Source organism: Schistocerca piceifrons, unplaced genomic scaffold (assembly GCF_021461385.2).
Source record: "Schistocerca piceifrons isolate TAMUIC-IGC-003096 unplaced genomic scaffold, iqSchPice1.1 HiC_scaffold_1684, whole genome shotgun sequence".
Taxonomy (NCBI): Eukaryota; Metazoa; Arthropoda; class Insecta; order Orthoptera; family Acrididae; genus Schistocerca; species Schistocerca piceifrons.
Window position 1 is genome coordinate 41,599 of NW_025727550.1, and position 22,701 is coordinate 64,299.

The 22,701-nt window shown below is 53.4% G+C and overlaps 64 non-coding genes across 64 annotated transcripts; 33 read left to right on the forward strand and 31 right to left on the reverse strand.

Annotated features, from left to right (window-relative positions):
- Positions 1–439: 439 nt before the first annotated feature.
- Trnai-uau lies at positions 440–531 on the forward strand. The gene is given in 2 exon segments: positions 440–477; positions 496–531. It is a non-coding gene; the product is annotated as a tRNA-Ile (tRNA).
- A 112-nt stretch (positions 532–643) lies between these two features.
- On the forward strand, positions 644–715 carry Trnad-guc. The gene has a single exon. It is a non-coding gene; the product is annotated as a tRNA-Asp (tRNA).
- Positions 716–948: 233 nt separating this feature from the next.
- On the reverse strand, positions 949–1,020 carry Trnam-cau. Its single transcript has one exon. It is a non-coding gene; the product is annotated as a tRNA-Met (tRNA).
- Positions 1,021–1,294: 274 nt separating this feature from the next.
- Positions 1,295–1,367, reverse strand: Trnar-acg. The gene has a single exon. It is a non-coding gene; the product is annotated as a tRNA-Arg (tRNA).
- Positions 1,368–1,812: 445 nt separating this feature from the next.
- Trnai-uau lies at positions 1,813–1,904 on the forward strand. Its single transcript is given in 2 exon segments — positions 1,813–1,850; positions 1,869–1,904. It is a non-coding gene; the product is annotated as a tRNA-Ile (tRNA).
- A 112-nt stretch (positions 1,905–2,016) lies between these two features.
- On the forward strand, positions 2,017–2,088 carry Trnad-guc. Its single transcript has one exon. It is a non-coding gene; the product is annotated as a tRNA-Asp (tRNA).
- A 233-nt stretch (positions 2,089–2,321) lies between these two features.
- Positions 2,322–2,393, reverse strand: Trnam-cau. Its single transcript has one exon. It is a non-coding gene; the product is annotated as a tRNA-Met (tRNA).
- A 274-nt stretch (positions 2,394–2,667) lies between these two features.
- Positions 2,668–2,740, reverse strand: Trnar-acg. Its single transcript has one exon. It is a non-coding gene; the product is annotated as a tRNA-Arg (tRNA).
- A 445-nt stretch (positions 2,741–3,185) lies between these two features.
- On the forward strand, positions 3,186–3,277 carry Trnai-uau. The gene is given in 2 exon segments: positions 3,186–3,223; positions 3,242–3,277. It is a non-coding gene; the product is annotated as a tRNA-Ile (tRNA).
- A 112-nt stretch (positions 3,278–3,389) lies between these two features.
- On the forward strand, positions 3,390–3,461 carry Trnad-guc. Its single transcript has one exon. It is a non-coding gene; the product is annotated as a tRNA-Asp (tRNA).
- Positions 3,462–3,694: 233 nt separating this feature from the next.
- Positions 3,695–3,766, reverse strand: Trnam-cau. Its single transcript has one exon. It is a non-coding gene; the product is annotated as a tRNA-Met (tRNA).
- A 274-nt stretch (positions 3,767–4,040) lies between these two features.
- On the reverse strand, positions 4,041–4,113 carry Trnar-acg. Its single transcript has one exon. It is a non-coding gene; the product is annotated as a tRNA-Arg (tRNA).
- Positions 4,114–4,558: 445 nt separating this feature from the next.
- On the forward strand, positions 4,559–4,650 carry Trnai-uau. The gene is given in 2 exon segments: positions 4,559–4,596; positions 4,615–4,650. It is a non-coding gene; the product is annotated as a tRNA-Ile (tRNA).
- Positions 4,651–4,762: 112 nt separating this feature from the next.
- On the forward strand, positions 4,763–4,834 carry Trnag-gcc. The gene has a single exon. It is a non-coding gene; the product is annotated as a tRNA-Gly (tRNA).
- A 233-nt stretch (positions 4,835–5,067) lies between these two features.
- Trnam-cau lies at positions 5,068–5,139 on the reverse strand. The gene has a single exon. It is a non-coding gene; the product is annotated as a tRNA-Met (tRNA).
- A 745-nt stretch (positions 5,140–5,884) lies between these two features.
- On the forward strand, positions 5,885–5,976 carry Trnai-uau. The gene is given in 2 exon segments: positions 5,885–5,922; positions 5,941–5,976. It is a non-coding gene; the product is annotated as a tRNA-Ile (tRNA).
- A 112-nt stretch (positions 5,977–6,088) lies between these two features.
- Trnad-guc lies at positions 6,089–6,160 on the forward strand. Its single transcript has one exon. It is a non-coding gene; the product is annotated as a tRNA-Asp (tRNA).
- Positions 6,161–6,393: 233 nt separating this feature from the next.
- Trnam-cau lies at positions 6,394–6,465 on the reverse strand. Its single transcript has one exon. It is a non-coding gene; the product is annotated as a tRNA-Met (tRNA).
- A 274-nt stretch (positions 6,466–6,739) lies between these two features.
- On the reverse strand, positions 6,740–6,812 carry Trnar-acg. The gene has a single exon. It is a non-coding gene; the product is annotated as a tRNA-Arg (tRNA).
- Positions 6,813–7,257: 445 nt separating this feature from the next.
- On the forward strand, positions 7,258–7,349 carry Trnai-uau. Its single transcript is given in 2 exon segments — positions 7,258–7,295; positions 7,314–7,349. It is a non-coding gene; the product is annotated as a tRNA-Ile (tRNA).
- Positions 7,350–7,461: 112 nt separating this feature from the next.
- Trnad-guc lies at positions 7,462–7,533 on the forward strand. The gene has a single exon. It is a non-coding gene; the product is annotated as a tRNA-Asp (tRNA).
- A 233-nt stretch (positions 7,534–7,766) lies between these two features.
- Positions 7,767–7,838, reverse strand: Trnam-cau. Its single transcript has one exon. It is a non-coding gene; the product is annotated as a tRNA-Met (tRNA).
- A 274-nt stretch (positions 7,839–8,112) lies between these two features.
- On the reverse strand, positions 8,113–8,185 carry Trnar-acg. Its single transcript has one exon. It is a non-coding gene; the product is annotated as a tRNA-Arg (tRNA).
- Positions 8,186–8,630: 445 nt separating this feature from the next.
- On the forward strand, positions 8,631–8,722 carry Trnai-uau. The gene is given in 2 exon segments: positions 8,631–8,668; positions 8,687–8,722. It is a non-coding gene; the product is annotated as a tRNA-Ile (tRNA).
- A 112-nt stretch (positions 8,723–8,834) lies between these two features.
- Trnad-guc lies at positions 8,835–8,906 on the forward strand. Its single transcript has one exon. It is a non-coding gene; the product is annotated as a tRNA-Asp (tRNA).
- Positions 8,907–9,139: 233 nt separating this feature from the next.
- On the reverse strand, positions 9,140–9,211 carry Trnam-cau. Its single transcript has one exon. It is a non-coding gene; the product is annotated as a tRNA-Met (tRNA).
- A 274-nt stretch (positions 9,212–9,485) lies between these two features.
- Trnar-acg lies at positions 9,486–9,558 on the reverse strand. Its single transcript has one exon. It is a non-coding gene; the product is annotated as a tRNA-Arg (tRNA).
- A 445-nt stretch (positions 9,559–10,003) lies between these two features.
- Trnai-uau lies at positions 10,004–10,095 on the forward strand. Its single transcript is given in 2 exon segments — positions 10,004–10,041; positions 10,060–10,095. It is a non-coding gene; the product is annotated as a tRNA-Ile (tRNA).
- A 112-nt stretch (positions 10,096–10,207) lies between these two features.
- Positions 10,208–10,279, forward strand: Trnad-guc. Its single transcript has one exon. It is a non-coding gene; the product is annotated as a tRNA-Asp (tRNA).
- A 233-nt stretch (positions 10,280–10,512) lies between these two features.
- Trnam-cau lies at positions 10,513–10,584 on the reverse strand. Its single transcript has one exon. It is a non-coding gene; the product is annotated as a tRNA-Met (tRNA).
- A 274-nt stretch (positions 10,585–10,858) lies between these two features.
- Positions 10,859–10,931, reverse strand: Trnar-acg. Its single transcript has one exon. It is a non-coding gene; the product is annotated as a tRNA-Arg (tRNA).
- A 445-nt stretch (positions 10,932–11,376) lies between these two features.
- On the forward strand, positions 11,377–11,468 carry Trnai-uau. The gene is given in 2 exon segments: positions 11,377–11,414; positions 11,433–11,468. It is a non-coding gene; the product is annotated as a tRNA-Ile (tRNA).
- A 112-nt stretch (positions 11,469–11,580) lies between these two features.
- Positions 11,581–11,652, forward strand: Trnad-guc. Its single transcript has one exon. It is a non-coding gene; the product is annotated as a tRNA-Asp (tRNA).
- A 233-nt stretch (positions 11,653–11,885) lies between these two features.
- Trnam-cau lies at positions 11,886–11,957 on the reverse strand. The gene has a single exon. It is a non-coding gene; the product is annotated as a tRNA-Met (tRNA).
- A 274-nt stretch (positions 11,958–12,231) lies between these two features.
- Trnar-acg lies at positions 12,232–12,304 on the reverse strand. The gene has a single exon. It is a non-coding gene; the product is annotated as a tRNA-Arg (tRNA).
- Positions 12,305–12,749: 445 nt separating this feature from the next.
- On the forward strand, positions 12,750–12,841 carry Trnai-uau. The gene is given in 2 exon segments: positions 12,750–12,787; positions 12,806–12,841. It is a non-coding gene; the product is annotated as a tRNA-Ile (tRNA).
- Positions 12,842–12,953: 112 nt separating this feature from the next.
- On the forward strand, positions 12,954–13,025 carry Trnad-guc. The gene has a single exon. It is a non-coding gene; the product is annotated as a tRNA-Asp (tRNA).
- Positions 13,026–13,258: 233 nt separating this feature from the next.
- On the reverse strand, positions 13,259–13,330 carry Trnam-cau. The gene has a single exon. It is a non-coding gene; the product is annotated as a tRNA-Met (tRNA).
- A 274-nt stretch (positions 13,331–13,604) lies between these two features.
- Positions 13,605–13,677, reverse strand: Trnar-acg. Its single transcript has one exon. It is a non-coding gene; the product is annotated as a tRNA-Arg (tRNA).
- Positions 13,678–14,122: 445 nt separating this feature from the next.
- Trnai-uau lies at positions 14,123–14,214 on the forward strand. The gene is given in 2 exon segments: positions 14,123–14,160; positions 14,179–14,214. It is a non-coding gene; the product is annotated as a tRNA-Ile (tRNA).
- A 112-nt stretch (positions 14,215–14,326) lies between these two features.
- Positions 14,327–14,398, forward strand: Trnad-guc. Its single transcript has one exon. It is a non-coding gene; the product is annotated as a tRNA-Asp (tRNA).
- A 233-nt stretch (positions 14,399–14,631) lies between these two features.
- On the reverse strand, positions 14,632–14,703 carry Trnam-cau. The gene has a single exon. It is a non-coding gene; the product is annotated as a tRNA-Met (tRNA).
- A 274-nt stretch (positions 14,704–14,977) lies between these two features.
- Trnar-acg lies at positions 14,978–15,050 on the reverse strand. Its single transcript has one exon. It is a non-coding gene; the product is annotated as a tRNA-Arg (tRNA).
- A 445-nt stretch (positions 15,051–15,495) lies between these two features.
- On the forward strand, positions 15,496–15,587 carry Trnai-uau. Its single transcript is given in 2 exon segments — positions 15,496–15,533; positions 15,552–15,587. It is a non-coding gene; the product is annotated as a tRNA-Ile (tRNA).
- A 112-nt stretch (positions 15,588–15,699) lies between these two features.
- Trnad-guc lies at positions 15,700–15,771 on the forward strand. Its single transcript has one exon. It is a non-coding gene; the product is annotated as a tRNA-Asp (tRNA).
- Positions 15,772–16,004: 233 nt separating this feature from the next.
- Positions 16,005–16,076, reverse strand: Trnam-cau. Its single transcript has one exon. It is a non-coding gene; the product is annotated as a tRNA-Met (tRNA).
- Positions 16,077–16,350: 274 nt separating this feature from the next.
- On the reverse strand, positions 16,351–16,423 carry Trnar-acg. Its single transcript has one exon. It is a non-coding gene; the product is annotated as a tRNA-Arg (tRNA).
- Positions 16,424–16,868: 445 nt separating this feature from the next.
- Trnai-uau lies at positions 16,869–16,960 on the forward strand. The gene is given in 2 exon segments: positions 16,869–16,906; positions 16,925–16,960. It is a non-coding gene; the product is annotated as a tRNA-Ile (tRNA).
- Positions 16,961–17,072: 112 nt separating this feature from the next.
- Trnad-guc lies at positions 17,073–17,144 on the forward strand. Its single transcript has one exon. It is a non-coding gene; the product is annotated as a tRNA-Asp (tRNA).
- Positions 17,145–17,377: 233 nt separating this feature from the next.
- Trnam-cau lies at positions 17,378–17,449 on the reverse strand. Its single transcript has one exon. It is a non-coding gene; the product is annotated as a tRNA-Met (tRNA).
- Positions 17,450–17,723: 274 nt separating this feature from the next.
- On the reverse strand, positions 17,724–17,796 carry Trnar-acg. The gene has a single exon. It is a non-coding gene; the product is annotated as a tRNA-Arg (tRNA).
- Positions 17,797–18,241: 445 nt separating this feature from the next.
- Positions 18,242–18,333, forward strand: Trnai-uau. Its single transcript is given in 2 exon segments — positions 18,242–18,279; positions 18,298–18,333. It is a non-coding gene; the product is annotated as a tRNA-Ile (tRNA).
- A 112-nt stretch (positions 18,334–18,445) lies between these two features.
- Trnad-guc lies at positions 18,446–18,517 on the forward strand. The gene has a single exon. It is a non-coding gene; the product is annotated as a tRNA-Asp (tRNA).
- A 233-nt stretch (positions 18,518–18,750) lies between these two features.
- On the reverse strand, positions 18,751–18,822 carry Trnam-cau. Its single transcript has one exon. It is a non-coding gene; the product is annotated as a tRNA-Met (tRNA).
- Positions 18,823–19,096: 274 nt separating this feature from the next.
- On the reverse strand, positions 19,097–19,169 carry Trnar-acg. The gene has a single exon. It is a non-coding gene; the product is annotated as a tRNA-Arg (tRNA).
- Positions 19,170–19,614: 445 nt separating this feature from the next.
- Positions 19,615–19,706, forward strand: Trnai-uau. The gene is given in 2 exon segments: positions 19,615–19,652; positions 19,671–19,706. It is a non-coding gene; the product is annotated as a tRNA-Ile (tRNA).
- A 112-nt stretch (positions 19,707–19,818) lies between these two features.
- Trnad-guc lies at positions 19,819–19,890 on the forward strand. The gene has a single exon. It is a non-coding gene; the product is annotated as a tRNA-Asp (tRNA).
- Positions 19,891–20,123: 233 nt separating this feature from the next.
- On the reverse strand, positions 20,124–20,195 carry Trnam-cau. Its single transcript has one exon. It is a non-coding gene; the product is annotated as a tRNA-Met (tRNA).
- Positions 20,196–20,469: 274 nt separating this feature from the next.
- Positions 20,470–20,542, reverse strand: Trnar-acg. Its single transcript has one exon. It is a non-coding gene; the product is annotated as a tRNA-Arg (tRNA).
- A 445-nt stretch (positions 20,543–20,987) lies between these two features.
- Trnai-uau lies at positions 20,988–21,079 on the forward strand. The gene is given in 2 exon segments: positions 20,988–21,025; positions 21,044–21,079. It is a non-coding gene; the product is annotated as a tRNA-Ile (tRNA).
- A 112-nt stretch (positions 21,080–21,191) lies between these two features.
- Positions 21,192–21,263, forward strand: Trnad-guc. The gene has a single exon. It is a non-coding gene; the product is annotated as a tRNA-Asp (tRNA).
- Positions 21,264–21,496: 233 nt separating this feature from the next.
- On the reverse strand, positions 21,497–21,568 carry Trnam-cau. Its single transcript has one exon. It is a non-coding gene; the product is annotated as a tRNA-Met (tRNA).
- A 274-nt stretch (positions 21,569–21,842) lies between these two features.
- On the reverse strand, positions 21,843–21,915 carry Trnar-acg. Its single transcript has one exon. It is a non-coding gene; the product is annotated as a tRNA-Arg (tRNA).
- A 445-nt stretch (positions 21,916–22,360) lies between these two features.
- Trnai-uau lies at positions 22,361–22,452 on the forward strand. The gene is given in 2 exon segments: positions 22,361–22,398; positions 22,417–22,452. It is a non-coding gene; the product is annotated as a tRNA-Ile (tRNA).
- Positions 22,453–22,701: the final 249 nt, after the last annotated feature.

Consider the following 22,701-nt stretch of genomic DNA (forward strand, 5'->3'; position numbering starts at 1 on the left):
GGACCCGTAGTCAGACGCGTTATCCGTTGCGCCACAGAGCCACTGCTCGCGTTTTCTGCTACGAGGCGGGTGCACATCGCAAAGAAACGTGTTCTCCGTGGCTCGGCAATTGCATGTCGTCCACCGACAACGGCGGCGCGGCCACTGTGCTCTTGCGCACTCTGCAGGGAGCTGCCACCAAGGAAGGCATCTCTCCTCCAGCTGCTCGGCCACGATGCGCCTGCATAGCTTAGAGCTTGCCACACATCTGCCGTCGCTGCTGGACAGGTAGCAGAATGCAAGGTGCGCGTTTTTCTGCATTTTTTCGGTGATGACAAGCGGTTGATACGCTTGTAAGTGTAGCATATGACACAAGAATCGTGTGAAGCATTCGTAGACAGGTGCTAAAGTCTCAGTATGGCCGCAGGTGAATACCGCTAACTGTAAGCACTCTGCTGTAGCCCCAGTGGCGCAATTGGTTAGCGCACGGTACTTATAAGGCAGTAGCCGTGAGCAATGCCGGGGTTGTGAGTTCGAGCCTCACCTGGGGCATACTTTTATTTCGTAGCAGCTGACTATGGAAGCATCGGGACGCTAGATTTGAGATGTATCACGTACCTGAGAGACCATAAATGTGCGTGCACTGCAGTCAACGACCGCGTGTTCCTCGGTAGTATAGTGGTTAGTATCCCCGCCTGTCACGCGGGAGACCGGGGTTCGATTCCCCGCCGGGGAGTTGCGATTTTTATATCGCGAAGGTTGCACGTGTGGCCCGAAAAAGCATTACCGTTGTGATCAAGGAATGTAATTGCTAAAAAATCGTAAGAAAGTCTGCGTCTTAGGAAGTGTTTCTCGTATTCTGCACACGACGTCGTCGTTTCACAACTCACAGGGTTTGCTGTCGACGCTGAATCAGCGCACCCCAAGATTAATGATCGAGCTCGAAGCACCCAAGAAAAAGAATAATTTTAGCAGAGCGTGGTTTCGATCCACGGACCTCTGGGTTATGGGCCCAGCACGCTTCCACTGCGCCACTCTGCTGTGCGGAAAGAGGCGCGCTCTTCGGAGCGTGACATGGGACACTTGGAAAAGCGTTGTCTGCGTCGCCTACCGTTTAATTAACTGTGTAGCATCTCCCAGCTTGACTTGTCTCGACTTTGCTCGACTGACGCTACGCTGACGCTTGCACCAAGCGATATTTACCGCGATCGTCTCGAGATGCAGCTGCGAGATGCTCAGGATTAACATTGCACTCCACGAAGGTGGAGACATTCGAATGCACTGCCTAGCTACGCGCCCGCAACTAACAAAATGCCGACCCTGCCAGGATTCGAACCTGGAATCTTCCGATCCGTAGTCAGACGCGTTATCCGTTGCGCCACAGGGCCACCGTTCGCGTTTTCTGCTACGAGGCGGGTGCACATCGCAAAGCAACGTGTTCTCCGTGGCTCGGCAATTGCATGCCATCCACTGACAACGTCGGCGCGGCCACTCTGGTCTTCCGCACTCTGCAGGGAGCTGCCACCAAGGAAGGCATCTCTCCTCCAGCTGCTCGGCCACGGAGCGCCTGCACAGCTTAGAGCTTGCCACACATCTGCCGTCGCTGTTGGACAGGTAGCGGAATGCCAGGCGCCCGTTTTTTTGCATTTTTTCGGTGATGACAAGCGGTTGACATGCTTGTAAGTGTAGCATATAAAACAAGAATCGTGTGAAGCATTCGTAGACAGGTGCTAAAGTCGTAGTATGGCCGCAGGTGACGGTCGTATGACGGGTCTGTAGCCACAACAGGTTGGCATCAAAGTGAATACCGCTAACTGTAAGCACTCTGCTGTAGCCCCAGTGGCGCAATTGGTTAGCGCACGGTACTTATAAGGCAGTAGCCGTGAGCAATGCCGGGGTTGTGAGTTCGAGCCTCACCTGGGGCATACTTTTATTTCGTAGCAGCTGACTATGGAAGCATCGGGACGCTAGATTTGAGATGTATCACGTACCTGAGAGACCATAAATGTGCGTGCACTGCAGTCAACGACCGCGTGTTCCTCGGTAGTATAGTGGTTAGTACCCCCGCCTGTCACGCGGGACACCGGGGTTCGATTCCCCGCCGGGGAGATGCGATTTTTATATCGCGAAGGTTGCACGTGTGGCCCGAAAAAGCATTACCGTTGTGATCAAGGAATGTAATTGCTAAAAAATCGTAAGAAAGTCTGCGTCTTAGGAAGTGTTTCTCGTATTCTGCACACGACGTCGTCGTTTCACAACTCACAGGGTTTGCTGTCGACGCTGAATCAGCGCACCCCAAGATTAATGATCGAGCTCGAAGCACCCAAGAAAAAGAATAATTTTAGCAGAGCGTGGTTTCGATCCACGGACCTCTGGGTTATGGGCCCAGCACGCTTCCACTGCGCCACTCTGCTGTGCGGAGAGAAGCGCGCTCTTCGGTGCGTGACATGGGACACTTGGAAAAGCGTTGTCTGCGTCGCCTACCGTTTAATTAACTGTGTAGCATCTCCCAGCTTGACTTGTCTCGACTTTGCTCGACTGACGCTACGCTGACGCTTGCACCAAGCGATATTTACCGCGATCGTCTCGAGATGCAGCTGCGAGATGCTCAGGATTAACATTGCACTCCACGAAGGTGGAGACATTCGAATGCACTGCCTAGCTACGCGCCCGCAACTAACAAAATGCCGACCCTGCCAGGATTCGAACCTGGAATCTTCTGATCCGTAGTCAGACGCGTTATCCGTTGCGCCACAGGGCCACCGTTCGCGTTTTCTGCTACGAGGCGGGTGCACATCGCAAAGCAACGTGTTCTCCGTGGCTCGGCAATTGCATGCCATCCACTGACAACGTCGGCGCGGCCACTCTGGTCTTCCGCACTCTGCAGGGAGCTGCCACCAAGGAAGGCATCTCTCCTCCAGCTGCTCGGCCACGGAGCGCCTGCACAGCTTAGAGCTTGCCACACATCTGCCGTCGCTGTTGGACAGGTAGCGGAATGCCAGGCGCCCGTTTTTTTGCATTTTTTCGGTGATGACAAGCGGTTGACATGCTTGTAAGTGTAGCATATAAAACAAGAATCGTGTGAAGCATTCGTAGACAGGTGCTAAAGTCGTAGTATGGCCGCAGGTGACGGTCGTATGACGGGTCTGTAGCCACAACAGGTTGGCATCAAAGTGAATACCGCTAACTGTAAGCACTGTGCTGTAGCCCCAGTGGCGCAATTGGTTAGCGCACGGTACTTATAAGGCAGTAGCCGTGAGCAATGCCGGGGTTGTGAGTTCGAGCCTCACCTGGGGCATACTTTTATTTCGTAGCAGCTGACTATGGAAGCATCGGGACGCTAGATTTGAGATGTATCACGTACCTGAGAGACCATAAATGTGCGTGCACTGCAGTCAACGACCGCGTGTTCCTCGGTAGTATAGTGGTTAGTATCCCCGCCTGTCACGCGGGAGACCGGGGTTCGATTCCCCGCCGGGGAGATGCGATTTTTATATCGCGAAGGTTGCACGTGTGGCCCGAAAAAGCATTACCGTTGTGATCAAGGAATGTAATTGCTAAAAAATCGTAAGAAAGTCTGCGTCTTAGGAAGTGTTTCTCGTATTCTGCACACGACGTCGTCGTTTCACAACTCACAGGGTTTGCTGTCGACGCTGAATCAGCGCACCCCAAGATTAATGATCGAGCTCGAAGCACCCAAGAAAAAGAATAATTTTAGCAGAGCGTGGTTTCGATCCACGGACCTCTGGGTTATGGGCCCAGCACGCTTCCACTGCGCCACTCTGCTGTGCGGAGAGAAGCGCGCTCTTCGGTGCGTGACATGGGACACTTGGAAAAGCGTTGTCTGCGTCGCCTACCGTTTAATTAACTGTGTAGCATCTCCCAGCTTGACTTGTCTCGACTTTGCTCGACTGACGCTACGCTGACGCTTGCACCAAGCGATATTTACCGCGATCGTCTCGAGATGCAGCTGCGAGATGCTCAGGATTAACATTGCACTCCACGAAGGTGGAGACATTCGAATGCACTGCCTAGCTACGCGCCCGCAACTAACAAAATGCCGACCCTGCCAGGATTCGAACCTGGAATCTTCTGATCCGTAGTCAGACGCGTTATCCGTTGCGCCACAGGGCCACCGTTCGCGTTTTCTGCTACGAGGCGGGTGCACATCGCAAAGCAACGTGTTCTCCGTGGCTCGGCAATTGCATGCCATCCACTGACAACGTCGGCGCGGCCACTCTGGTCTTCCGCACTCTGCAGGGAGCTGCCACCAAGGAAGGCATCTCTCCTCCAGCTGCTCGGCCACGGAGCGCCTGCACAGCTTAGAGCTTGCCACACATCTGCCGTCGCTGTTGGACAGGTAGCGGAATGCCAGGCGCCCGTTTTTTTGCATTTTTTCGGTGATGACAAGCGGTTGACATGCTTGTAAGTGTAGCATATAAAACAAGAATCGTGTGAAGCATTCGTAGACAGGTGCTAAAGTCGTAGTATGGCCGCAGGTGACGGTCGTATGACGGGTCTGTAGCCACAACAGGTTGGCATCAAAGTGAATACCGCTAACTGTAAGCACTGTGCTGTAGCCCCAGTGGCGCAATTGGTTAGCGCACGGTACTTATAAGGCAGTAGCCGTGAGCAATGCCGGGGTTGTGAGTTCGAGCCTCACCTGGGGCATACTTTTATTTCGTAGCAGCTGACTATGGAAGCATCGGGACGCTAGATTTGAGATGTATCACGTACCTGAGAGACCATAAATGTGCGTGCACTGCAGTCAACGACCGCGTGTTCCTCGGTAGTATAGTGGTTAGTATCCCCGCCTGCCACGCGGGAGACCGGGGTTCGATTCCCCGCCGGGGAGATGCGATTTTTATATCGCGAAGGTTGCACGTGTGGCCCGAAAAAGCATTACCGTTGTGATCAAGGAATGTAATTGCTAAAAAATCGTAAGAAAGTCTGCGTCTTAGGAAGTGTTTCTCGTATTCTGCACACGACGTCGTCGTTTCACAACTCACAGGGTTTGCTGTCGACGCTGAATCAGCGCACCCCAAGATTAATGATCGAGCTCGAAGCACCCAAGAAAAAGAATAATTTTAGCAGAGCGTGGTTTCGATCCACGGACCTCTGGGTTATGGGCCCAGCACGCTTCCACTGCGCCACTCTGCTGTGCGGAGAGAAGCGCGCTCTTCGGTGCGTGACATGGGACACTTGGAAAAGCGTTGTCTGCGTCGCCTACCGTTTAATTAACTGTGTAGCATCTCCCAGCTTGACTTGTCTCGACTTTGCTCGACTGACGCTACGCTGACGCTTGCACCAAGCGATATTTACCGCGATCGTCTCGAGATGCAGCTGCGAGATGCTCAGGATTAACATTGCACTCCACGAAGGTGGAGTCGTTCGAATCCACTGCCTAGCTACGCGCCCGCAACTAACAAAATGCCGACCCTGCCAGGATTCGAACCTGGAATCTTCGGACCCGTAGTCAGACGCGTTATCCGTTGCGCCACAGAGCCACTGCTCGCGTTTTCTGCTACGAGGCGGGTGCACATCGCAAAGAAACGTGTTCTCCGTGGCTCGGCAATTGCATGTCGTCCACCGACAACGGCGGCGCGGCCACTGTGCTCTTGCGCACTCTGCAGGGAGCTGCCACCAAGGAAGGCATCTCTCCTCCAGCTGCTCGGCCACGATGCGCCTGCATAGCTTAGAGCTTGCCACACATCTGCCGTCGCTGCTGGACAGGTAGCAGAATGCAAGGTGCGCGTTTTTCTGCATTTTTTCGGTGATGACAAGCGGTTGATACGCTTGTAAGTGTAGCATATGACACAAGAATCGTGTGAAGCATTCGTAGACAGGTGCTAAAGTCTCAGTATGGCCGCAGGTGAATACCGCTAACTGTAAGCACTCTGCTGTAGCCCCAGTGGCGCAATTGGTTAGCGCACGGTACTTATAAGGCAGTAGCCGTGAGCAATGCCGGGGTTGTGAGTTCGAGCCTCACCTGGGGCATACTTTTATTTCGTAGCAGCTGACTATGGAAGCATCGGGACGCTAGATTTGAGATGTATCACGTACCTGAGAGACCATAAATGTGCGTGCACTGCAGTCAACGACCGCGTGTTCCTCGGTAGTATAGTGGTTAGTATCCCCGCCTGTCACGCGGGAGACCGGGGTTCGATTCCCCGCCGGGGAGATGCGATTTTTATATCGCGAAGGTTGCACGTGTGGCCCGAAAAAGCATTACCGTTGTGATCAAGGAATGTAATTGCTAAAAAATCGTAAGAAAGTCTGCGTCTTAGGAAGTGTTTCTCGTATTCTGCACACGACGTCGTCGTTTCACAACTCACAGGGTTTGCTGTCGACGCTGAATCAGCGCACCCCAAGATTAATGATCGAGCTCGAAGCACCCAAGAAAAAGAATAATTTTAGCAGAGCGTGGTTTCGATCCACGGACCTCTGGGTTATGGGCCCAGCACGCTTCCACTGCGCCACTCTGCTGTGCGGAAAGAGGCGCGCTCTTCGGAGCGTGACATGGGACACTTGGAAAAGCGTTGTCTGCGTCGCCTACCGTTTAATTAACTGTGTAGCATCTCCCAGCTTGACTTGTCTCGACTTTGCTCGACTGACGCTACGCTGACGCTTGCACCAAGCGATATTTACCGCGATCGTCTCGAGATGCAGCTGCGAGATGCTCAGGATTAACATTGCACTCCACGAAGGTGGAGACATTCGAATGCACTGCCTAGCTACGCGCCCGCAACTAACAAAATGCCGACCCTGCCAGGATTCGAACCTGGAATCTTCCGATCCGTAGTCAGACGCGTTATCCGTTGCGCCACAGGGCCACCGTTCGCGTTTTCTGCTACGAGGCGGGTGCACATCGCAAAGCAACGTGTTCTCCGTGGCTCGGCAATTGCATGCCATCCACTGACAACGTCGGCGCGGCCACTCTGGTCTTCCGCACTCTGCAGGGAGCTGCCACCAAGGAAGGCATCTCTCCTCCAGCTGCTCGGCCACGGAGCGCCTGCACAGCTTAGAGCTTGCCACACATCTGCCGTCGCTGTTGGACAGGTAGCGGAATGCCAGGCGCCCGTTTTTTTGCATTTTTTCGGTGATGACAAGCGGTTGACATGCCTGTAAGTGTAGCATATAAAACAAGAATCGTGTGAAGCATTCGTAGACAGGTGCTAAAGTCGTAGTATGGCCGCAGGTGACGGTCGTATGACGGGTCTGTAGCCACAACAGGTTGGCATCAAAGTGAATACCGCTAACTGTAAGCACTCTGCTGTAGCCCCAGTGGCGCAATTGGTTAGCGCACGGTACTTATAAGGCAGTAGCCGTGAGCAATGCCGGGGTTGTGAGTTCGAGCCTCACCTGGGGCATACTTTTATTTCGTAGCAGCTGACTATGGAAGCATCGGGACGCTAGATTTGAGATGTATCACGTACCTGAGAGACCATAAATGTGCGTGCACTGCAGTCAACGACCGCGTGTTCCTCGGTAGTATAGTGGTTAGTACCCCCGCCTGTCACGCGGGACACCGGGGTTCGATTCCCCGCCGGGGAGATGCGATTTTTATATCGCGAAGGTTGCACGTGTGGCCCGAAAAAGCATTACCGTTGTGATCAAGGAATGTAATTGCTAAAAAATCGTAAGAAAGTCTGCGTCTTAGGAAGTGTTTCTCGTATTCTGCACACGACGTCGTCGTTTCACAACTCACAGGGTTTGCTGTCGACGCTGAATCAGCGCACCCCAAGATTAATGATCGAGCTCGAAGCACCCAAGAAAAAGAATAATTTTAGCAGAGCGTGGTTTCGATCCACGGACCTCTGGGTTATGGGCCCAGCACGCTTCCACTGCGCCACTCTGCTGTGCGGAGAGAAGCGCGCTCTTCGGTGCGTGACATGGGACACTTGGAAAAGCGTTGTCTGCGTCGCCTACCGTTTAATTAACTGTGTAGCATCTCCCAGCTTGACTTGTCTCGACTTTGCTCGACTGACGCTACGCTGACGCTTGCACCAAGCGATATTTACCGCGATCGTCTCGAGATGCAGCTGCGAGATGCTCAGGATTAACATTGCACTCCACGAAGGTGGAGACATTCGAATGCACTGCCTAGCTACGCGCCCGCAACTAACAAAATGCCGACCCTGCCAGGATTCGAACCTGGAATCTTCTGATCCGTAGTCAGACGCGTTATCCGTTGCGCCACAGGGCCACCGTTCGCGTTTTCTGCTACGAGGCGGGTGCACATCGCAAAGCAACGTGTTCTCCGTGGCTCGGCAATTGCATGCCATCCACTGACAACGTCGGCGCGGCCACTCTGGTCTTCCGCACTCTGCAGGGAGCTGCCACCAAGGAAGGCATCTCTCCTCCAGCTGCTCGGCCACGGAGCGCCTGCACAGCTTAGAGCTTGCCACACATCTGCCGTCGCTGTTGGACAGGTAGCGGAATGCCAGGCGCCCGTTTTTTTGCATTTTTTCGGTGATGACAAGCGGTTGACATGCTTGTAAGTGTAGCATATAAAACAAGAATCGTGTGAAGCATTCGTAGACAGGTGCTAAAGTCGTAGTATGGCCGCAGGTGACGGTCGTATGACGGGTCTGTAGCCACAACAGGTTGGCATCAAAGTGAATACCGCTAACTGTAAGCACTGTGCTGTAGCCCCAGTGGCGCAATTGGTTAGCGCACGGTACTTATAAGGCAGTAGCCGTGAGCAATGCCGGGGTTGTGAGTTCGAGCCTCACCTGGGGCATACTTTTATTTCGTAGCAGCTGACTATGGAAGCATCGGGACGCTAGATTTGAGATGTATCACGTACCTGAGAGACCATAAATGTGCGTGCACTGCAGTCAACGACCGCGTGTTCCTCGGTAGTATAGTGGTTAGTATCCCCGCCTGTCACGCGGGAGACCGGGGTTCGATTCCCCGCCGGGGAGATGCGATTTTTATATCGCGAAGGTTGCACGTGTGGCCCGAAAAAGCATTACCGTTGTGATCAAGGAATGTAATTGCTAAAAAATCGTAAGAAAGTCTGCGTCTTAGGAAGTGTTTCTCGTATTCTGCACACGACGTCGTCGTTTCACAACTCACAGGGTTTGCTGTCGACGCTGAATCAGCGCACCCCAAGATTAATGATCGAGCTCGAAGCACCCAAGAAAAAGAATAATTTTAGCAGAGCGTGGTTTCGATCCACGGACCTCTGGGTTATGGGCCCAGCACGCTTCCACTGCGCCACTCTGCTGTGCGGAGAGAAGCGCGCTCTTCGGTGCGTGACATGGGACACTTGGAAAAGCGTTGTCTGCGTCGCCTACCGTTTAATTAACTGTGTAGCATCTCCCAGCTTGACTTGTCTCGACTTTGCTCGACTGACGCTACGCTGACGCTTGCACCAAGCGATATTTACCGCGATCGTCTCGAGATGCAGCTGCGAGATGCTCAGGATTAACATTGCACTCCACGAAGGTGGAGACATTCGAATGCACTGCCTAGCTACGCGCCCGCAACTAACAAAATGCCGACCCTGCCAGGATTCGAACCTGGAATCTTCTGATCCGTAGTCAGACGCGTTATCCGTTGCGCCACAGGGCCACCGTTCGCGTTTTCTGCTACGAGGCGGGTGCACATCGCAAAGCAACGTGTTCTCCGTGGCTCGGCAATTGCATGCCATCCACTGACAACGTCGGCGCGGCCACTCTGGTCTTCCGCACTCTGCAGGGAGCTGCCACCAAGGAAGGCATCTCTCCTCCAGCTGCTCGGCCACGGAGCGCCTGCACAGCTTAGAGCTTGCCACACATCTGCCGTCGCTGTTGGACAGGTAGCGGAATGCCAGGCGCCCGTTTTTTTGCATTTTTTCGGTGATGACAAGCGGTTGACATGCTTGTAAGTGTAGCATATAAAACAAGAATCGTGTGAAGCATTCGTAGACAGGTGCTAAAGTCGTAGTATGGCCGCAGGTGACGGTCGTATGACGGGTCTGTAGCCACAACAGGTTGGCATCAAAGTGAATACCGCTAACTGTAAGCACTGTGCTGTAGCCCCAGTGGCGCAATTGGTTAGCGCACGGTACTTATAAGGCAGTAGCCGTGAGCAATGCCGGGGTTGTGAGTTCGAGCCTCACCTGGGGCATACTTTTATTTCGTAGCAGCTGACTATGGAAGCATCGGGACGCTAGATTTGAGATGTATCACGTACCTGAGAGACCATAAATGTGCGTGCACTGCAGTCAACGACCGCGTGTTCCTCGGTAGTATAGTGGTTAGTATCCCCGCCTGTCACGCGGGACACCGGGGTTCGATTCCCCGCCGGGGAGATGCGATTTTTATATCGCGAAGGTTGCACGTGTGGCCCGAAAAAGCATTACCGTTGTGATCAAGGAATGTAATTGCTAAAAAATCGTAAGAAAGTCTGCGTCTTAGGAAGTGTTTCTCGTATTCTGCACACGACGTCGTCGTTTCACAACTCACAGGGTTTGCTGTCGACGCTGAATCAGCGCACCCCAAGATTAATGATCGAGCTCGAAGCACCCAAGAAAAAGAATAATTTTAGCAGAGCGTGGTTTCGATCCACGGACCTCTGGGTTATGGGCCCAGCACGCTTCCACTGCGCCACTCTGCTGTGCGGAGAGAAGCGCGCTCTTCGGTGCGTGACATGGGACACTTGGAAAAGCGTTGTCTGCGTCGCCTACCGTTTAATTAACTGTGTAGCATCTCCCAGCTTGACTTGTCTCGACTTTGCTCGACTGACGCTACGCTGACGCTTGCACCAAGCGATATTTACCGCGATCGTCTCGAGATGCAGCTGCGAGATGCTCAGGATTAACATTGCACTCCACGAAGGTGGAGACATTCGAATGCACTGCCTAGCTACGCGCCCGCAACTAACAAAATGCCGACCCTGCCAGGATTCGAACCTGGAATCTTCTGATCCGTAGTCAGACGCGTTATCCGTTGCGCCACAGGGCCACCGTTCGCGTTTTCTGCTACGAGGCGGGTGCACATCGCAAAGCAACGTGTTCTCCGTGGCTCGGCAATTGCATGCCATCCACTGACAACGTCGGCGCGGCCACTCTGGTCTTCCGCACTCTGCAGGGAGCTGCCACCAAGGAAGGCATCTCTCCTCCAGCTGCTCGGCCACGGAGCGCCTGCACAGCTTAGAGCTTGCCACACATCTGCCGTCGCTGTTGGACAGGTAGCGGAATGCCAGGCGCCCGTTTTTTTGCATTTTTTCGGTGATGACAAGCGGTTGACATGCTTGTAAGTGTAGCATATAAAACAAGAATCGTGTGAAGCATTCGTAGACAGGTGCTAAAGTCGTAGTATGGCCGCAGGTGACGGTCGTATGACGGGTCTGTAGCCACAACAGGTTGGCATCAAAGTGAATACCGCTAACTGTAAGCACTGTGCTGTAGCCCCAGTGGCGCAATTGGTTAGCGCACGGTACTTATAAGGCAGTAGCCGTGAGCAATGCCGGGGTTGTGAGTTCGAGCCTCACCTGGGGCATACTTTTATTTCGTAGCAGCTGACTATGGAAGCATCGGGACGCTAGATTTGAGATGTATCACGTACCTGAGAGACCATAAATGTGCGTGCACTGCAGTCAACGACCGCGTGTTCCTCGGTAGTATAGTGGTTAGTATCCCCGCCTGTCACGCGGGAGACCGGGGTTCGATTCCCCGCCGGGGAGATGCGATTTTTATATCGCGAAGGTTGCACGTGTGGCTCGAAAAAGCATTACCGTTGTGATCAAGGAATGTAATTGCTAAAAAATCGTAAGAAAGTCTGCGTCTTAGGAAGTGTTTCTCGTATTCTGCACACGACGTCGTCGTTTCACAACTCACAGGGTTTGCTGTCGACGCTGAATCAGCGCACCCCAAGATTAATGATCCAGCTCGAAGCACCCAAGAAAAAGAATAATTTTAGCAGAGCGTGGTTTCGATCCACGGACCTCTGGGTTATGGGCCCAGCACGCTTCCACTGCGCCACTCTGCTGTGCGGAGAGAAGCGCGCTCTTCGGTGCGTGACATGGGACACTTGGAAAAGCGTTGTCTGCGTCGCCTACCGTTTAATTAACTGTGTAGCATCTCCCAGCTTGACTTGTCTCGACTTTGCTCGACTGACGCTACGCTGACGCTTGCACCAAGCGATATTTACCGCGATCGTCTCGAGATGCAGCTGCGAGATGCTCAGGATTAACATTGCACTCCACGAAGGTGGAGACATTCGAATGCACTGCCTAGCTACGCGCCCGCAACTAACAAAATGCCGACCCTGCCAGGATTCGAACCTGGAATCTTCTGATCCGTAGTCAGACGCGTTATCCGTTGCGCCACAGGGCCACCGTTCGCGTTTTCTGCTACGAGGCGGGTGCACATCGCAAAGCAACGTGTTCTCCGTGGCTCGGCAATTGCATGCCATCCACTGACAACGTCGGCGCGGCCACTCTGGTCTTCCGCACTCTGCAGGGAGCTGCCACCAAGGAAGGCATCTCTCCTCCAGCTGCTCGGCCACGGAGCGCCTGCACAGCTTAGAGCTTGCCACACATCTGCCGTCGCTGTTGGACAGGTAGCGGAATGCCAGGCGCCCGTTTTTTTGCATTTTTTCGGTGATGACAAGCGGTTGACATGCTTGTAAGTGTAGCATATAAAACAAGAATCGTGTGAAGCATTCGTAGACAGGTGCTAAAGTCGTAGTATGGCCGCAGGTGACGGTCGTATGACGGGTCTGTAGCCACAACAGGTTGGCATCAAAGTGAATACCGCTAACTGTAAGCACTGTGCTGTAGCCCCAGTGGCGCAATTGGTTAGCGCACGGTACTTATAAGGCAGTAGCCGTGAGCAATGCCGGGGTTGTGAGTTCGAGCCTCACCTGGGGCATACTTTTATTTCGTAGCAGCTGACTATGGAAGCATCGGGACGCTAGATTTGAGATGTATCACGTACCTGAGAGACCATAAATGTGCGTGCACTGCAGTCAACGACCGCGTGTTCCTCGGTAGTATAGTGGTTAGTATCCCCGCCTGTCACGCGGGAGACCGGGGTTCGATTCCCCGCCGGGGAGATGCGATTTTTATATCGCGAAGGTTGCACGTGTGGCCCGAAAAAGCATTACCGTTGTGATCAAGGAATGTAATTGCTAAAAAATCGTAAGAAAGTCTGCGTCTTAGGAAGTGTTTCTCGTATTCTGCACACAACGTCGTCGTTTCACAACTCACAGGGTTTGCTGTCGACGCTGAATCAGCGCACCCCAAGATTAATGATCGAGCTCGAAGCACCCAAGAAAAAGAATAATTTTAGCAGAGCGTGGTTTCGATCCACGGACCTCTGGGTTATGGGCCCAGCACGCTTCCACTGCGCCACTCTGCTGTGCGGAGAGAAGCGCGCTCTTCGGTGCGTGACATGGGACACTTGGAAAAGCGTTGTCTGCGTCGCCTACCGTTTAATTAACTGTGTAGCATCTCCCAGCTTGACTTGTCTCGACTTTGCTCGACTGACGCTACGCTGACGCTTGCACCAAGCGATATTTACCGCGATCGTCTCGAGATGCAGCTGCGAGATGCTCAGGATTAACATTGCACTCCACGAAGGTGGAGACATTCGAATGCACTGCCTAGCTACGCGCCCGCAACTAACAAAATGCCGACCCTGCCAGGATTCGAACCTGGAATCTTCTGATCCGTAGTCAGACGCGTTATCCGTTGCGCCACAGGGCCACCGTTCGCGTTTTCTGCTACGAGGCGGGTGCACATCGCAAAGCAACGTGTTCTCCGTGGCTCGGCAATTGCATGCCATCCACTGACAACGTCGGCGCGGCCACTCTGGTCTTCCGCACTCTGCAGGGAGCTGCCACCAAGGAAGGCATCTCTCCTCCAGCTGCTCGGCCACGGAGCGCCTGCACAGCTTAGAGCTTGCCACACATCTGCCGTCGCTGTTGGACAGGTAGCGGAATGCCAGGCGCCCGTTTTTTTGCATTTTTTCGGTGATGACAAGCGGTTGACATGCTTTTAAGTGTAGCATATAAAACAAGAATCGTGTGAAGCATTCGTAGACAGGTGCTAAAGTCGTAGTATGGCCGCAGGTGACGGTCGTATGACGGGTCTGTAGCCACAACAGGTTGGCATCAAAGTGAATACCGCTAACTGTAAGCACTGTGCTGTAGCCCCAGTGGCGCAATTGGTTAGCGCACGGTACTTATAAGGCAGTAGCCGTGAGCAATGCCGGGGTTGTGAGTTCGAGCCTCACCTGGGGCATACTTTTATTTCGTAGCAGCTGACTATGGAAGCATCGGGACGCTAGATTTGAGATGTATCACGTACCTGAGAGACCATAAATGTGCGTGCACTGCAGTCAACGACCGCGTGTTCCTCGGTAGTATAGTGGTTAGTATCCCCGCCTGTCACGCGGGAGACCGGGGTTCGATTCCCCGCCGGGGAGATGCGATTTTTATATCGCGAAGGTTGCACGTGTGGCCCGAAAAAGCATTACCGTTGTGATCAAGGAATGTAATTGCTAAAAAATCGTAAGAAAGTCTGCGTCTTAGGAAGTGTTTCTCGTATTCTGCACACGACGTCGTCGTTTCACAACTCACAGGGTTTGCTGTCGACGCTGAATCAGCGCACCCCAAGATTAATGATCGAGCTCGAAGCACCCAAGAAAAAGAATAATTTTAGCAGAGCGTGGTTTCGATCCACGGACCTCTGGGTTATGGGCCCAGCACGCTTCCACTGCGCCACTCTGCTGTGCGGAGAGAAGCGCGCTCTTCGGTGCGTGACATGGGACACTTGGAAAAGCGTTGTCTGCGTCGCCTACCGTTTAATTAACTGTGTAGCATCTCCCAGCTTGACTTGTCTCGACTTTGCTCGACTGACGCTACGCTGACGCTTGCACCAAGCGATATTTACCGCGATCGTCTCGAGATGCAGCTGCGAGATGCTCAGGATTAACATTGCACTCCACGAAGGTGGAGACATTCGAATGCACTGCCTAGCTACGCGCCCGCAACTAACAAAATGCCGACCCTGCCAGGATTCGAACCTGGAATCTTCTGATCCGTTGTCAGACGCGTTATCCGTTGCGCCACAGGGCCACCGTTCGCGTTTTCTGCTACGAGGCGGGTGCACATCGCAAAGCAACGTGTTCTCCGTGGCTCGGCAATTGCATGCCATCCACTGACAACGTCGGCGCGGCCACTCTGGTCTTCCGCACTCTGCAGGGAGCTGCCACCAAGGAAGGCATCTCTCCTCCAGCTGCTCGGCCACGGAGCGCCTGCACAGCTTAGAGCTTGCCACACATCTGCCGTCGCTGTTGGACAGGTAGCGGAATGCCAGGCGCCCGTTTTTTTGCATTTTTTCGGTGATGACAAGCGGTTGACATGCTTGTAAGTGTAGCATATAAAACAAGAATCGTGTGAAGCATTCGTAGACAGGTGCTAAAGTCGTAGTATGGCCGCAGGTGACGGTCGTATGACGGGTCTGTAGCCACAACAGGTTGGCATCAAAGTGAATACCGCTAACTGTAAGCACTGTGCTGTAGCCCCAGTGGCGCAATTGGTTAGCGCACGGTACTTATAAGGCAGTAGCCGTGAGCAATGCCGGGGTTGTGAGTTCGAGCCTCACCTGGGGCATACTTTTATTTCGTAGCAGCTGACTATGGAAGCATCGGGACGCTAGATTTGAGATGTATCACGTACCTGAGAGACCATAAATGTGCGTGCACTGCAGTCAACGACCGCGTGTTCCTCGGTAGTATAGTGGTTAGTATCCCCGCCTGTCACGCGGGAGACCGGGGTTCGATTCCCCGCCGGGGAGATGCGATTTTTATATCGCGAAGGTTGCACGTGTGGCCCGAAAAAGCATTACCGTTGTGATCAAGGAATGTAATTGCTAAAAAATCGTAAGAAAGTCTGCGTCTTAGGAAGTGTTTCTCGTATTCTGCACACGACGTCGTCGTTTCACAACTCACAGGGTTTGCTGTCGACGCTGAATCAGCGCACCCCAAGATTAATGATCGAGCTCGAAGCACCCAAGAAAAAGAATAATTTTAGCAGAGCGTGGTTTCGATCCACGGACCTCTGGGTTATGGGCCCAGCACGCTTCCACTGCGCCACTCTGCTGTGCGGAGAGAAGCGCGCTCTTCGGTGCGTGACATGGGACACTTGGAAAAGCGTTGTCTGCGTCGCCTACCGTTTAATTAACTGTGTAGCATCTCCCAGCTTGACTTGTCTCGACTTTGCTCGACTGACGCTACGCTGACGCTTGCACCAAGCGATATTTACCGCGATCGTCTCGAGATGCAGCTGCGAGATGCTCAGGATTAACATTGCACTCCACGAAGGTGGAGACATTCGAATGCACTGCCTAGCTACGCGCCCGCAACTAACAAAATGCCGACCCTGCCAGGATTCGAACCTGGAATCTTCTGATCCGTAGTCAGACGCGTTATCCGTTGCGCCACAGGGCCACCGTTCGCGTTTTCTGCTACGAGGCGGGTGCACATCGCAAAGCAACGTGTTCTCCGTGGCTCGGCAATTGCATGCCATCCACTGACAACGTCGGCGCGGCCACTCTGGTCTTCCGCACTCTGCAGGGAGCTGCCACCAAGGAAGGCATCTCTCCTCCAGCTGCTCGGCCACGGAGCGCCTGCACAGCTTAGAGCTTGCCACACATCTGCCGTCGCTGTTGGACAGGTAGCGGAATGCCAGGCGCCCGTTTTTTTGCATTTTTTCGGTGATGACAAGCGGTTGACATGCTTGTAAGTGTAGCATATAAAACAAGAATCGTGTGAAGCATTCGTAGACAGGTGCTAAAGTCGTAGTATGGCCGCAGGTGACGGTCGTATGACGGGTCTGTAGCCACAACAGGTTGGCATCAAAGTGAATACCGCTAACTGTAAGCACTGTGCTGTAGCCCCAGTGGCGCAATTGGTTAGCGCACGGTACTTATAAGGCAGTAGCCGTGAGCAATGCCGGGGTTGTGAGTTCGAGCCTCACCTGGGGCATACTTTTATTTCGTAGCAGCTGACTATGGAAGCATCGGGACGCTAGATTTGAGATGTATCACGTACCTGAGAGACCATAAATGTGCGTGCACTGCAGTCAACGACCGCGTGTTCCTCGGTAGTATAGTGGTTAGTATCCCCGCCTGTCACGCGGGAGACCGGGGTTCGATTCCCCGCCGGGGAGATGCGATTTTTATATCGCGAAGGTTGCACGTGTGGCCCGAAAAAGCATTACCGTTGTGATCAAGGAATGTAATTGCTAAAAAATCGTAAGAAAGTCTGCGTCTTAGGAAGTGTTTCTCGTATTCTGCACACGACGTCGTCGTTTCACAACTCACAGGGTTTGCTGTCGACGCTGAATCAGCGCACCCCAAGATTAATGATCGAGCTCGAAGCACCCAAGAAAAAGAATAATTTTAGCAGAGCGTGGTTTCGATCCACGGACCTCTGGGTTATGGGCCCAGCACGCTTCCACTGCGCCACTCTGCTGTGCGGAGAGAAGCGCGCTCTTCGGTGCGTGACATGGGACACTTGGAAAAGCGTTGTCTGCGTCGCCTACCGTTTAATTAACTGTGTAGCATCTCCCAGCTTGACTTGTCTCGACTTTGCTCGACTGACGCTACGCTGACGCTTGCACCAAGCGATATTTACCGCGATCGTCTCGAGATGCAGCTGCGAGATGCTCAGGATTAACATTGCACTCCACGAAGGTGGAGACATTCGAATGCACTGCCTAGCTACGCGCCCGCAACTAACAAAATGCCGACCCTGCCAGGATTCGAACCTGGAATCTTCTGATCCGTAGTCAGACGCGTTATCCGTTGCGCCACAGGGCCACCGTTCGCGTTTTCTGCTACGAGGCGGGTGCACATCGCAAAGCAACGTGTTCTCCGTGGCTCGGCAATTGCATGCCATCCACTGACAACGTCGGCGCGGCCACTCTGGTCTTCCGCACTCTGCAGGGAGCTGCCACCAAGGAAGGCATCTCTCCTCCAGCTGCTCGGCCACGGAGCGCCTGCACAGCTTAGAGCTTGCCACACATCTGCCGTCGCTGTTGGACAGGTAGCGGAATGCCAGGCGCCCGTTTTTTTGCATTTTTTCGGTGATGACAAGCGGTTGACATGCTTGTAAGTGTAGCATATAAAACAAGAATCGTGTGAAGCATTCGTAGACAGGTGCTAAAGTCGTAGTATGGCCGCAGGTGACGGTCGTATGACGGGTCTGTAGCCACAACAGGTTGGCATCAAAGTGAATACCGCTAACTGTAAGCACTGTGCTGTAGCCCCAGTGGCGCAATTGGTTAGCGCACGGTACTTATAAGGCAGTAGCCGTGAGCAATGCCGGGGTTGTGAGTTCGAGCCTCACCTGGGGCATACTTTTATTTCGTAGCAGCTGACTATGGAAGCATCGGGACGCTAGATTTGAGATGTATCACGTACCTGAGAGACCATAAATGTGCGTGCACTGCAGTCAACGACCGCGTGTTCCTCGGTAGTATAGTGGTTAGTATCCCCGCCTGTCACGCGGGAGACCGGGGTTCGATTCCCCGCCGGGGAGATGCGATTTTTATATCGCGAAGGTTGCACGTGTGGCCCGAAAAAGCATTACCGTTGTGATCAAGGAATGTAATTGCTAAAAAATCGTAAGAAAGTCTGCGTCTTAGGAAGTGTTTCTCGTATTCTGCACACGACGTCGTCGTTTCACAACTCACAGGGTTTGCTGTCGACGCTGAATCAGCGCACCCCAAGATTAATGATCGAGCTCGAAGCACCCAAGAAAAAGAATAATTTTAGCAGAGCGTGGTTTCGATCCACGGACCTCTGGGTTATGGGCCCAGCACGCTTCCACTGCGCCACTCTGCTGTGCGGAGAGAAGCGCGCTCTTCGGTGCGTGACATGGGACACTTGGAAAAGCGTTGTCTGCGTCGCCTACCGTTTAATTAACTGTGTAGCATCTCCCAGCTTGACTTGTCTCGACTTTGCTCGACTGACGCTACGCTGACGCTTGCACCAAGCGATATTTACCGCGATCGTCTCGAGATGCAGCTGCGAGATGCTCAGGATTAACATTGCACTCCACGAAGGTGGAGACATTCGAATGCACTGCCTAGCTACGCGCCCGCAACTAACAAAATGCCGACCCTGCCAGGATTCGAACCTGGAATCTTCTGATCCGTAGTCAGACGCGTTATCCGTTGCGCCACAGGGCCACCGTTCGCGTTTTCTGCTACGAGGCGGGTGCACATCGCAAAGCAACGTGTTCTCCGTGGCTCGGCAATTGCATGCCATCCACTGACAACGTCGGCGCGGCCACTCTGGTCTTCCGCACTCTGCAGGGAGCTGCCACCAAGGAAGGCATCTCTCCTCCAGCTGCTCGGCCACGGAGCGCCTGCACAGCTTAGAGCTTGCCACACATCTGCCGTCGCTGTTGGACAGGTAGCGGAATGCCAGGCGCCCGTTTTTTTGCATTTTTTCGGTGATGACAAGCGGTTGACATGCTTGTAAGTGTAGCATATAAAACAAGAATCGTGTGAAGCATTCGTAGACAGGTGCTAAAGTCGTAGTATGGCCGCAGGTGACGGTCGTATGACGGGTCTGTAGCCACAACAGGTTGGCATCAAAGTGAATACCGCTAACTGTAAGCACTGTGCTGTAGCCCCAGTGGCGCAATTGGTTAGCGCACGGTACTTATAAGGCAGTAGCCGTGAGCAATGCCGGGGTTGTGAGTTCGAGCCTCACCTGGGGCATACTTTTATTTCGTAGCAGCTGACTATGGAAGCATCGGGACGCTAGATTTGAGATGTATCACGTACCTGAGAGACCATAAATGTGCGTGCACTGCAGTCAACGACCGCGTGTTCCTCGGTAGTATAGTGGTTAGTATCCCCGCCTGTCACGCGGGAGACCGGGGTTCGATTCCCCGCCGGGGAGATGCGATTTTTATATCGCGAAGGTTGCACGTGTGGCCCGAAAAAGCATTACCGTTGTGATCAAGGAATGTAATTGCTAAAAAATCGTAAGAAAGTCTGCGTCTTAGGAAGTGTTTCTCGTATTCTGCACACGACGTCGTCGTTTCACAACTCACAGGGTTTGCTGTCGACGCTGAATCAGCGCACCCCAAGATTAATGATCGAGCTCGAAGCACCCAAGAAAAAGAATAATTTTAGCAGAGCGTGGTTTCGATCCACGGACCTCTGGGTTATGGGCCCAGCACGCTTCCACTGCGCCACTCTGCTGTGCGGAGAGAAGCGCGCTCTTCGGTGCGTGACATGGGACACTTGGAAAAGCGTTGTCTGCGTCGCCTACCGTTTAATTAACTGTGTAGCATCTCCCAGCTTGACTTGTCTCGACTTTGCTCGACTGACGCTACGCTGACGCTTGCACCAAGCGATATTTACCGCGATCGTCTCGAGATGCAGCTGCGAGATGCTCAGGATTAACATTGCACTCCACGAAGGTGGAGACATTCGAATGCACTGCCTAGCTACGCGCCCGCAACTAACAAAATGCCGACCCTGCCAGGATTCGAACCTGGAATCTTCTGATCCGTAGTCAGACGCGTTATCCGTTGCGCCACAGGGCCACCGTTCGCGTTTTCTGCTACGAGGCGGGTGCACATCGCAAAGCAACGTGTTCTCCGTGGCTCGGCAATTGCATGCCATCCACTGACAACGTCGGCGCGGCCACTCTGGTCTTCCGCACTCTGCAGGGAGCTGCCACCAAGGAAGGCATCTCTCCTCCAGCTGCTCGGCCACGGAGCGCCTGCACAGCTTAGAGCTTGCCACACATCTGCCGTCGCTGTTGGACAGGTAGCGGAATGCCAGGCGCCCGTTTTTTTGCATTTTTTCGGTGATGACAAGCGGTTGACATGCTTGTAAGTGTAGCATATAAAACAAGAATCGTGTGAAGCATTCGTAGACAGGTGCTAAAGTCGTAGTATGGCCGCAGGTGACGGTCGTATGACGGGTCTGTAGCCACAACAGGTTGGCATCAAAGTGAATACCGCTAACTGTAAGCACTCTGCTGTAGCCCCAGTGGCGCAATTGGTTAGCGCACGGTACTTATAAGGCAGTAGCCGTGAGCAATGCCGGGGTTGTGAGTTCGAGCCTCACCTGGGGCATACTTTTATTTCGTAGCAGCTGACTATGGAAGCATCGGGACGCTAGATTTGAGATGTATCACGTACCTGAGAGACCATAAATGTGCGTGCACTGCAGTCAACGACCGCGTGTTCCTCGGTAGTATAGTGGTTAGTATCCCCGCCTGTCACGCGGGAGACCGGGGTTCGATTCCCCGCCGGGGAGATGCGATTTTTATATCGCGAAGGTTGCACGTGTGGCCCGAAAAAGCATTACCGTTGTGATCAAGGAATGTAATTGCTAAAAAATCGTAAGAAAGTCTGCGTCTTAGGAAGTGTTTCTCGTATTCTGCACACGACGTCGTCGTTTCACAACTCACAGGGTTTGCTGTCGACGCTGAATCAGCGCACCCCAAGATTAATGATCGAGCTCGAAGCACCCAAGAAAAAGAATAATTTTAGCAGAGCGTGGTTTCGATCCACGGACCTCTGGGTTATGGGCCCAGCACGCTTCCACTGCGCCACTCTGCTGTGCGGAGAGAAGCGCGCTCTTCGGTGCGTGACATGGGACACTTGGAAAAGCGTTGTCTGCGTCGCCTACCGTTTAATTAACTGTGTAGCATCTCCCAGCTTGACTTGTCTCGACTTTGCTCGACTGACGCTACGCTGACGCTTGCACCAAGCGATATTTACCGCGATCGTCTCGAGATGCAGCTGCGAGATGCTCAGGATTAACATTGCACTCCACGAAGGTGGAGACATTCGAATGCACTGCCTAGCTACGCGCCCGCAACTAACAAAATGCCGACCCTGCCAGGATTCGAACCTGGAATCTTCTGATCCGTAGTCAGACGCGTTATCCGTTGCGCCACAGGGCCACCGTTCGCGTTTTCTGCTACGAGGCGGGTGCACATCGCAAAGCAACGTGTTCTCCGTGGCTCGGCAATTGCATGCCATCCACTGACAACGTCGGCGCGGCCACTCTGGTCTTCCGCACTCTGCAGGGAGCTGCCACCAAGGAAGGCATCTCTCCTCCAGCTGCTCGGCCACGGAGCGCCTGCACAGCTTAGAGCTTGCCACACATCTGCCGTCGCTGTTGGACAGGTAGCGGAATGCCAGGCGCCCGTTTTTTTGCATTTTTTCGGTGATGACAAGCGGTTGACATGCTTTTAAGTGTAGCATATAAAACAAGAATCGTGTGAAGCATTCGTAGACAGGTGCTAAAGTCGTAGTATGGCCGCAGGTGACGGTCGTATGACGGGTCTGTAGCCACAACAGGTTGGCATCAAAGTGAATACCGCTAACTGTAAGCACTGTGCTGTAGCCCCAGTGGCGCAATTGGTTAGCGCACGGTACTTATAAGGCAGTAGCCGTGAGCAATGCCGGGGTTGTGAGTTCGAGCCTCACCTGGGGCATACTTTTATTTCGTAGCAGCTGACTATGGAAGCATCGGGACGCTAGATTTGAGATGTATCACGTACCTGAGAGACCATAAATGTGCGTGCACTGCAGTCAACGACCGCGTGTTCCTCGGTAGTATAGTGGTTAGTATCCCCGCCTGTCACGCGGGAGACCGGTTTTCGATTCCCCGCCGGGGAGATGCGATTTTTATATCGCGAAGGTTGCACGTGTGGCCCGAAAAAGCATTACCGTTGTGATCAAGG